The sequence below is a fragment of the Peromyscus leucopus genome, chromosome 4, assembly GCF_004664715.2.
Source record: "Peromyscus leucopus breed LL Stock chromosome 4, UCI_PerLeu_2.1, whole genome shotgun sequence".
NCBI classification, from domain to species: Eukaryota; Metazoa; Chordata; class Mammalia; order Rodentia; family Cricetidae; genus Peromyscus; species Peromyscus leucopus.
In genome coordinates, this window is record NC_051066.1 from 129343632 (window position 1) to 129354830 (window position 11199).

The 11199-nt window shown below is 56.1% G+C and overlaps 1 long non-coding RNA gene across 1 annotated transcript; it reads left to right on the forward strand.

Moving 5' to 3' along the window:
- The first annotated feature begins 416 nt into the window (after nt 1–416).
- LOC119087903 lies at nt 417–8463 on the forward strand. The gene is made up of 2 exons (XR_005091422.1): nt 417–646; nt 6058–8463. It is a non-coding gene; the product is annotated as an uncharacterized LOC119087903 (long non-coding RNA).
- The last annotated feature ends 2736 nt before the right edge of the window (nt 8464–11199 follow it).

The following is an 11199-nucleotide window of genomic DNA, read 5'->3' on the forward strand; positions in this document are numbered from 1 at the left end:
TGGTTCAGGTGGGCTTCCTCCCTGAGTCTGCACAGTCCCAGGCAGCAGACGGCCTCCTCCCTGAGGTGAAGAAGCTTAGTGGCTTCTTCCTGCATTTTACCCCAGCTCTGAAACAGGCTTTGTGGGCTGGAACAGAGGAGACCACAGGGGAACTGAGGCCTTGGGCTCTCTGCTGGAGCTTGCTGCTGCCGGGCCCCTGGACAGTTGCCTCTCAGGAAGCGTTTGTCCTTGGGCTGTCCGGAAGGACATCATCCCTGGAGAGCTGCCTTCACCACCCCACCACCCCACACGCCCACAACCTTGCTCCAGGCTGGCGCTGGGAGGTCTCCCTGAGCCTCCTACCTCACAATTCGCCTCCCAGATGGAGAGTCAGTCACTATGAAGTGCATCACAGTGCTTCCCCACATCCCCAGCAAGGAAGATGGGCGCTGAGCAGCTAGGCAGATCTCAGGCGGCAGGAAGGACCACTCACTCACTACTTTGCCAGATGGCTATAACCTGGATCATGTGTGACCTAAGTAGAGCCCTACAGTGGCAACCAGGAGGCTATGGTTACATTCGTCACCCCTCCTTGCCTTTGTCTGTACATCCACAGACGGCAACTGTCATTTCTACTTGCCACAGCGGCCTGGGATGAGACGGTATGGTAAGGCTGGACACGACAGTAGCCAAATAACTTCCCTAGGTCCCTCGTGCCCTCTTTGTGGAAGAAATTCCTAGGGATAGGCAGTGGTCTTGGACCCAGGGCCCTGGCTCAGGCAGGCACTTTACTAACGCCAACTGTCTCCCTCTTCTCAGGCGACTCCCGGGGCGGAAAGGCCTGGGCCGTCGAGAAGCTAGGCACTAACCCTGGGTCTCCTCCAGACGTATTCTCAACCCGTCCATTTCCCTAGCCCAACAGAGGCACAGTTTCTCTATCTGTGCCGTGAGACATTTGGAAGCTTGCCAAGGCCCCTTCCCTCTTGGTCGGGAAACCCCTTTAGTGATCCAGCCAAGCTAGATCGGCTCACCTCTGCCATCCCTGAAGGTTTCAGATCCGCTGACCCTCCATTGTTGGCTGGAATTTCTCGGCTTCCTCCGACCCTAGGGCCTTTGCACAAGCATCCCCTCACCTCAGATCCATCTAACTGTCTCCTGAGACTCAGGCTGACAGCTCTCAGCTTCACCTCCACTGCCTGCAGGAGCCCCCAGACTCCCCACAGCTCACTCCGGACAGAGCCCTAGGCCCCAGCCATCGGAGCCTTCCCATGGCATCTAGGTTGATGATCCCTTGCTGTGAATTCTGAGAGCAACGGCTGACTCTGCCTCCTCCCATCCATGTCCCCAGTGTCAGCACTGGGCAGGTGATCGGCAAGCAGCTGGTGCTGAGCCAATGGATGGATGACCTCCTGACCTTTGGAGGCCATGCAGGGTCACCTCTGCTCACCAAGCGCTCCCTTTCAGTACCTGCGCAGAGGGCAGAGGGGAGCTGGCCTTGGGGTAGCGGAAAGGCCATTGAGAATCCACTGTGTCCCCACACTTCTGGGAGCAAAGAGCGATAGGCTCCTTCAGGAGGTAGGGCCACGATGGGCGGGATGTCGTCTGTGAAGGCTCCCACCCTCTACTCTCTCAGAGCTTCCTGGCACGTCTTGGGGCTTGACAGAGTCCAGGGACTGCAGGACACACACATCAACTCTGTTTTGGGGTACACTGGTAGGAGGAAAACCACACAACAGGTCACAGCAGGGATGTGCAGGGCCTCAGGCGGGGAAGTCCGGTTGACAAGGGTGGAAAATGAGGCACAGGGGGGAACAGATGAACATTGGCAGCCAGGTCCCATTCTTGACTTCTGGGAGCTAAGGAAGGTCTTTGCCTTTGACCCAAGGGCCCCTGGCTTCAGATTACATCCCACCGAGGCCCTCACAGGAAATGCCCTCAAGGTCTGGGGAGCAGATGGAGACAGGCTGCTGGGTTTGAGCCTCAGCCTGCCACTCACTAGATGTATGTCTTGCTCGGTCTCTTTCACTCTTGGCCTGTTTCCTCATCTGTGAGACAAGAAATCTGGGCCAGCAAGTCATCAGGACACAGGCCTTAGAGCAGGAAGTAGCCAGAGACAGCCACACTCGGGCACTACCCTGCCCACCCAGCCAGAAACAGGAGCAACAGCTTCTTTATCCTGCACCACGGCCAAGGACTGTCAGCTCTTGACCTCATACCCCTGGGCCCACTAGACAGGATCGGAAAAGGCACTTCAAAGAATCCAGTGTTCCTTGGATGAGGTGGCACATACCCAGGATCCCAGCATCCCAGAGGCTGAGGAAGGAGGATCCCAGGTTCAAAGCCATCCTGGACTGCAGTATGTTTTTGGAGCCCTCCATGTGTGAACCAGGCCATTTGACTGAGCCAGCTCACCAGTGTGGAAGCCTGTGATCCATATGTCGCGGCTGTCAGCAGCAAAAGCGGCACCCACTGTGGCTCCTATGATCACCTGGCTCTAAACGTCCAGGCGCTCAGGTGCACGGAAGTGTTGGCCCAGAGAGGGGTGACCACCTGCCACTGAGGCAAGGGGGGCCCAGGACCTGAAGAAGTGCAGGCAGAGCTCCTCTTCCTGGCTGGCCTCAGCTGGTCCTGCATGTCAGTCACGCCATGTGCCTTTTAGGGGCAGATGCTGGCCCGGCTCTAAGGGAGCAGATCACCCAACATACATGAGTTATGGAAGCAAGATCAGAGCAGGGGAGGGACTCACCGTAGCTCACCCATGTCTGTGGGAAGCCTTCCTCTCCGGGTACCAGCACAGGGACCTCCATTCTGCACCTCCAGTAGGAAGTACCTGTGAGAGACCCCTAAAGGCAGGTGTGACTGCAGGGAGGGGGTATCAGGCACTTTCCCCCAGATCTCACCAGGTAAGAAAGAAGCAGAGAAGACCGGGCAGCTAGGAATCCCTGAGGGGGACACACAGACCCTCTTTTGGAATCAAGGGGACTAAGTCCTTCTTGCAGATGGAGAAACAGCTGAAGTAAAAGGATATGTTACATCTGGGACCACTGAGTTGGGAACATCCAAGTCCAGCCTGGGTAAGGGAAAAGGGACTGTGGTTGGCACAAGGAGCGGAAGGCCAGAGGGAGGGGAGGCTAAGACCCGGCTAGGTAAATGGCTTGTACTCTGAGCCAGAGTCATTTGAAATCATTGGTTTGGAAAGGTCTGGACACAGTCTAGCTAACCCAGTACCGGTGCCTGCCTGCAACCTCAGCGCAGGAGGCAGAGACAGTATGGAAGCTTGAGGCTGGTCAGGACTCCACAGCAGTACGTGTATGATATATACATACATACATACATATATATATGTGTATATATATATATACACATATACATACATACACACACACACACACACACACACACACACACACACACATATGAGAGGGGCGCTGCTGGGACTACTGGCCCGTAGGAGGCTAAGAGGGAAGTCCAAAGTCTTGGCAAAGGCACGGTCCTCTCCCCTCACCTCCAGACTCACTTGTCACACACACACACCCCCACCCTGCATTGACTCAGAGGCTGTTGGGCTTCTTGGCAAGATGTGTTTACACCTGACTCCCTAATCTCACCTAGAGCTCCCCAGGTCGGTGAGCACAGCTAAGGCCGCCTGTCCCTTGGCTGGAGCCTCATCCATACCTGACCCTGCCTTGACAGCAGATCCACCCACAAATGCTTTTGACTGTCTGCTACCTCTATTTGAAGCCCCGGGACAGCAGCTTCTGCCCCTCTTGTCTCTTCTGACCCCCAGCTGGCCCCACAGTGACTCACTATATCCTGGAGGAGACCTCTAAAATGAATCACACGGCCAGCTCCCTGCTCCAAAGTCCCCTGTGTCTCTACCTTCCTCAGAATAAAGTTACCCCCGCCCCTCGGTCCTTGGGGCTTTCTGCTCTGGCCTCCTGCCCTGCATGGCCTTCATCCCCCAGCCTCCCACTCTCACAGCCTGCATCGCAGCCCGGCTCTGTGGCTCTCCTGCCTCTAGGCATTTGCACGTGGCATCCTCGGCTTGGCATGCTCTTCCCTAGGCGGCTGCAAGGCCAGTGCTCTGTCATACCTGCATGTCAGTCAGCCACTATCATCTTCTCAGGAGGCCTCCCTGACTTCCGCATGGCAAGCCTGGGGTGGGAGGCCGGCCTCAGCAGAGCAGCGCCTGCCTAGAATGCACCAGGCTCTGGGTCCCCTTCCCTGTGCTTCATACAAATCTTTCTGGAAGATTCCACGTTGCTTTCTAAAATGTTATTTAGTTGACATATTCATCCCGGTTTTCTCAACTCACACACCCCGAAGAATTTTAGCTTCTTGAGAACAAAAGTCTTTGAATCAGTTGGTAACTCCATGTTGCTCAGCTCCACCAAACCCTGAGGGTCTCCTAGGAGCTAGAGGAGGACTGTTGAGTCTCCTCTCGCACAAGGAACTGGAGGTTGGGTGGGGGGGAGATTTACATGAAGTCACCAGACCAAGATACAGTAAGGCAGGCTCTAGACCCCAGGCGCAGCCTCCCACAGTCCTGCCTGGCCCAGTGGCTCCGGATGGGCAGGGATCAACTCTAAGCAGCATGTGGCCAGGGCCCAGAGCAGCCTAGCAGCAGCAGGGACAGACACCAATAAGAAGGCATCGGAGAGTGCAGACCCACAGTTCTGGGTGGTGCAAGAGCGCATTGGGAAAGGCCAACACTCTGCTGGCTTCTTCGTCGCCCAGTCCACAGTGACAAAGGAAGTCAGCAGGACTGAAAATAAGTCTGCATTTTGGGAAGTGAAAGTGGGTGCTGAGGAGGCTCGGCCAGAGGAAAACGTGGGCCTCCTAGAGAGGCCAGGGATGTGAGCGGGGGCGTTGCCCCCTGGGCCCCGGGACGGTAGTGCTGAGGCTGGGGATAGACTCTGTCCTGGCCCCTATCGCTTCAGCTTGCTGAGCCTTTGTTTTCTTATCTGTGAAGTGCCTAACCTGACTCCTGCCTCACTGGGGCCCAGGAAGACACAGAGACCAGACCCTCAAGCTGAGGCTCCCAGATCCGCCTTGGTGCCTCCTCCTCCAGGGAGCCCCCTGGTCTCTAGGCAGAAAAAGAGTCTCCCTCCCAGGATTCCCAGCTCCTCAAAAATTCTCTTGCTTTCTCTTTCATGTGTCTTCCACAAGAAGAGCTGAGATCCCTTTTGGGTCTTCACGGTGTCCTTAAGACACAGCTTACAGGAAGTGTCCCACACTGGGTCCCAATAGGGGACGTGAGGGCAGACACTGACAGATGTCCTCAAAGCAGCCAGTCCCTGCCCCTAGGGTTCAGCCTGGATTTGTGGTAAGAGGAGGGTACCAAGGGTAGGGTTCATGTTTCCCTGGCCTAAGGTTATTCGTTTTCAAAATGGACGCATTTGGAAATGAGACATAACAGCTTCTCTGTCCCAGGTCAATGAGACATGCATCACACAAACCACCACCTCAGGCCCGCCAGAGTGTCTCAGCGGGGCCCTGCTCTGTTGGGAAGCTAGCTTTAGAGCAGGAAACTTCTCTGGTATAGCTGGGAACTCCTCACCTACCAAAGTCAGAAAGCTCTGAGGAAGGTCGATGCCAGCTATCTGCAGGGGTCCAGATATCATCCAGGCTTCCAAAAGCCTAGGCCACTTGCCTACAACAAATTAAGTCCAAGCAGGGAGGGTACCCAGCCTTCTTGACTTCCCATGCCAGGATGCAGACATGCCATCTGCTCTGAGGAAGCCGCTGATAGCTAGTGCAGGGTGTGTCTTCAGAGCACAGCTGACATCTAGAACGCCTCATGCTAACAACAGGGCAGCTTCTGATGGGGGTGAGCAGGCAAGGGTCTGTCAGGACACTCTCCTCCCTTCCTGGAGTCCCCGCCCACCCTTACCAGTTCTTAAGGGCTCCTGGTGTCTCTCGGAGACTTCAAGGCAGGAAACCAACCCAGAGCTGAGGGCCCACACGGCTCTGAGAGCTCCAGGCCTGCCCTCTTGTAGGCAGGCTCCAGTACCCTCTGGGCACTCAGAGAGGTGGGAAGGGTTACCATACCCTCACCTGAAACTTTGCTCTGGTCAGTCTCTCCTCACAGATGGGGAGAGCCTTTTCCCTGACAGACGAGACTCAGCATCTGAAGGCAGCTCCTCTGTAGGCTCGTAGCCCCAGGAGAGAACAAGAGACCTGCCATCTCCCACTGCCTCATCCTTGACAGCTTAACACCAATCTCCAACTTGGCCTGCTCTGTGAACTGACTAATCTGACCAACCTCTGACAAACAGGCAAGTCCACCTGTGGCAAGCAGGTGTAGGAGATCTGAGGGGACTCACCCTCGTGGCTTGGCTGTGTGACCCTGGCGAGAAGAAGTGACATCTCTGGGCTGTAGGTTTGGGTCTGTGAAGTGAGGAGTGTGGCTAACTGCCCGGCCTCTGTTCCTCTGCCCTCTTCTGTTCCTTTCTGAGCACCTTCCCCCGGCAGCTTAAGTTTCTTGTCTTGATATTGACATCCTGAGCTCCCAAAGCCACTCCTTCAGGCTTTTCTGTGTCCCTTCAGCTCTACCTACTCCCTTCACCTGCTGAGTCTCCCCTGGGCACTTGCAGGACCCCTCAGATATCAGCTCTTTATTTTACACATAATGGCGGTGGTTAGTCCTTTCCGGAGCACAGGGGCTTCTGTCCTGGGTTCTGGCCCATCGTGGGACTTGTGGTCTACTAGCTGGTGCCTAGGGCCAAGGCCATTCAGCAGAGGTGTGAGTGGCAGGGACTGTTCAGCTCTCAGTGTGTCACCCCCACCCCTCACCTCACCCCGGCCAGCCCCTGGCTCTCGGAAGCTTCACCCGGTCTCCTGCCTTCCAATGGCCTTGTCCTCTGTGATCCACGGTGCCTGCCGGAGTCCTCGGGATGACATTCCCAGGCCCTCAGTGGTCTGGAAGCCCTTCCTTCCGGCGGGTTCACCACCCCCATGAGGAACCGTTTCTCCAACAGGTGCTTTGAGCCCAGCCTCAACCTCAACCCATCACAGTGCTCTGTGGGTCCACCCCAGGAGCTCCTGGGCCAGCCTGAGCTCCTGTAATGACCTCCATTCACATCGACAGCAACCCCAGACTCTCGCTACGTTCAGGGTGCCAAGACTAGAGCAAAGAAAGAAACCTGTGACCTTCTTCCCAGGCACACTGGAGGGAGGGAGGGAGTTCCTCCCAGGCTTCTGCCCTGCTATGGTTCTGCCTCACTGCCCCCAGTTACAGGCCCCACCCCTCTGTCATGTCTGTCTCCTCCCCTAGCACATGCCCTCCGAAGGGCAGGCAGGGGCTGCTTGTTCTGTCCTTCTGTCCTCTGTTCTGTCCCCAGCACCGAGGACAGTGCCAGGCAGAGGAAACCTTGGTTGAAGAGAGGAATGGAATCCTTGCATGCACAGCAGAGGAGACGAAACAGCAGCCACTTCAGTGTTAAACCGGGTGATCGCGGAGCCTCTCCAAGGAGGTGGCGTGGCAGAGGCCCAGCGACTTGTTCGAGCGAGGAATGTTCTGGTACAGGAGTTAGTCGGTGCAAAGGCCCTGATGCCTGGCTCAGCCTGGACTGTGGGAGCTCACTCAGCAGGAGTGGTGGGAGCTGAACCGTTCAGTGGAGGCCAGAGCAGGCAGAGCCAGGGTGGAAAGGGGGTTGAGCCTTTTTCCTGGAGAGTAAACTGAGGCCGGGGGAAGCTAAGTGCCACAAAACAAGGGTCAGAGGTCTGGCCAGACCTGGGGCTGCTGGGATGTGGGGCCAGAGACTCAAGGCTCCTCACCCCAGGAGGCCCCATGACTCTGCTCATTAATAGCTAACCAGGGTGGGGCCCTGCTGGGCTAAGTATGGGCTGAGCCCTGAGCCTTTGGGGCAAAACCTGGTAACAAATGAGGGGATGGCCTCCTCCCCTTGTGTCATACCATCTTGTCCTTTGAGCAGGGCCGTTGCCATCAGAGGATGTCCAATTTTATAGTCATGCAGACTAGCTGGGATATCACCAGCCAAGGACACAGAGACACATGGCAAAGTGTAGGCTAGTTAGGCCACTTAGAACCTTCCCAGGGTTATGTCACAATTAGGCTCCCGGAGTCCTCCCCTCCTCAGCTTCCCCACAGCCCTTCAGGATCCCCCTACTTACAGCCAACCATGTTCACCCCTTCTCTCCATGAGGCCTTTACCCTGGCTAGTCCCTGTGCCAGAGACTCGTGTCCCTTGTCCTCAGGTTTGGGAAGCAATTCAAAGGCTACCTTTTCAAAGCCCTGACCACCTGTCACACAGGCCTGTCCCGAGGCCTTGCTCTCCATCACAGGGCCCTTTCAGGTCTCTTGGGGGCCTTAACAAAAGTGAACCACTTCATGACTGCTGGCCCACCTGTTCTAGGTGCCCTGACCTCTTTGGGATGTAAGCACCCCCATGATCTTGTTCCCTGGAGTCTCCCCAGGGCCTTGCAGACAATAGATAAGCAATAAACATTTGTGGAATCTCAGCATCTACCCCTCTGTATGTAGAGGCAGTGGCTGGAGTTCAGAGAGGATAAGTCACTTGCTTAAGGTCACACAGCAAACGAGAGTGTCAGCCAGGGCCCAGCTCAGCTCACCTGACTGCACCCAGTGCTTTTTAACTATTTCATTCTGAGGGCTCAGCCAGACCCACACTCAACATGACCTCCACCCGCAAGCCCAATGCTAGAGAGAAGGAAGAAGAGATTAGGAAAGGCAGACAGAACAAACAGAAGAGAGGAAGTATGAGAAATGAACGGCCCCTCGGGACTCCCCCGTTCCCATCTGACAGACCAGCAAAGTTGGGCATGTAGTCTGGGGTCTCTGGGCCTCCAGAACCCCCAGCCCCCCCCCACTCCTGTCTTGCCTTCTCCGGTCTGAGCTGGAAGGGGTTAAGTTTTGTGCTTGGCTCCTGCCTTGCTGTGGACCGTGGCTGGGACAGAACATCTGTCTGTTGCTATGGTTGCCGTACACTTGAAGGGGATGGCTGGATAATTATGGCAATGCCGCCGAGTGAGGGAGCTGATGCCCGGAATTGGCTCGGACCCTTGCCCACCCGGTGCAGCAGCAGGCCTCAGGTCCATCCTCTGGGGCAGGGAGGAGTCGGATAGAACCTCCTTGGTCTTTGCACCATGAGTAGGCCTGGCTACAGGACCCTGGGGAAACCGTGAGCAGGACAGACACTGTGGCCTTGGGCACCAGAATGTGGGCAGTGAGCCTGCTGCCATGGGGGAGGAGAGCTCTGATAACGCCCCGGTGCGTCTGTGTGTCCTCCCCCTGGGGAGAAATCCTGCATTCAGTCCCTGGTCCCAGAAGTTCCCTGGAGTCTGGGGATAGAAGACACTGCCCGCCTCCATCCTGGTTTTGCTCAGCCTGCTTACTAGGTGACATGATGGACCCTCAGGCTCTATGAATGGAGGACCCAGTTCTGTGTGGGACGGGATAATGTGGCTCCAATCTGGCTCCTTGGATAGCTTGTTTACCCTGAGCTGCTGGACATGGGTCTGCATCACGTGATTTGTGCTGGGAGCAGGCAGAGGGGTTTGTTAGCCCGAGGTTCACACCCACAGATGAACTCCTAGGCAGGCACTGAGCTTCTGAAGTCTCTATGCTGTCCCAGCAGCCCCAGATGTGAGACAAAACCCAGTACAGTCCCCAAGGTCACCCCTAAGCTTCCTGACTCTTCCCCCATGGCACTGCCCACTCCTCTTGGCAACTTCTCTCCTCTCCTCCCACCTGCCTCCCTCACAGAACAATCGCCACAGAGCCGGGCACAAGCCTGGCGACGCTTTGCTCATCCTTCCCCTGTAACTGCAAGGAGGAGGCTGTCTTCAGTCTTTCTCACTGCTTTGGCATGGAGATTCTAGAGACCCGGGCGAGGAAGCCATCTTCCTATCTTTCTCTGTTGGCAAGAAACCCAGCCTGGAGGTGCCAAGTGGGGCCACTCTGGACCCGAACTCCTTTTCTGATTCCCTGCCCTTAAAGGTGACCTATTTGAAAGCCAAGAGAAACTCTGACTCCTCAGCCCTGCACAGATGTGTTGACCTGCACACTCATTCACAGATGCATCCACTCTGCATGCTCTGCCAGGCCCTGTGTGGAGCGAAAGTGGAGCCCTGCCCTGAATCTGCCCATCCAGAGGCCCAGGCACATCTACTACCAGTGCACATGGCCTGAACCAGAAAATATGGATTTCTAGCTGCCAGCACCTCCCTGCGCTTCCCACTGGCCTGAGATGGGCAGGGTAGGGGCCACACCCTCGAGTCACAGTCGAGGAAAGGAGACTACTCAGTGATTAGGGGACACTCAAGGTCACACAGCTATGTCCCACGAGGAGCAGGCCCTGGTGCCTGAGACTGCTGTACCTCACACAGAAGGCTGCCTGCCCGGCGTGGGATGGCTTTGGCCTTGATGGATGGTCCCAGTTTGCACTCCTCTGAGTCTGGCAAACTGAATACTGGTCACCCCAGCTCAGGGGCTGCACAGTCAGGTCGTACTGCCTAGTGTGGGCTCCAGGCACTCCCTGTCCTGCTCTGAGCTTCACTCAGCATGGTGGGGTTCCCAGGCTGCCCTAGTAGGTTGGAGCCGTTCTGTCTAAGTCAGGGGAGACACCAGGCCTGCCCTGTTCTAATCCTCAGGGACTCTGGGCTGGGCAGGAAGACGCAAGTCCTCTTTAAACAGGCTAGCTTCAGCCACAGCCCAACTCCACACACTAAAGGGGGTACTGTGAACATGAATCAGCATCTCAGGACCCTTAGAACATCACAGAGGCATGTCCCCAGCCAGTCCCTCCTGTGGCTGTGGGATGGATGGGGAGGGACCAGATGGAATGTCTTCAAGGAAGGACTTATAAGGGACAGAAGCCAGTCCCCTCCCAGATGCAGGCCCTCCTTAGGGATCTGCAGGAGCTGGGCATAGCTTTGAAGACACTTGCCAAAGGCCTGCAGGAGGAGGCACAAGGCTCTCGGGTAGTAGACATGATCCTTCTGTTGCTGAGCCTTGAGCTGCTTTGGGTCTCTTGGGACAATGGTCCAGCCTCAATGAGCTGTAAGTGCCAACCCTAATGGGCTCTTTGCACCCCTGATACCGATCCCCATTTTGGGTCACTCTCTGATAAAGATTTGGGGTATAAACTATGAGGCTGGAAAGAAGGTTTAGCTGTTAAAAACACAGACTGCTCTTACAGAGGACACAGGTTCAGTTCTCAGCACCCACACAACAGC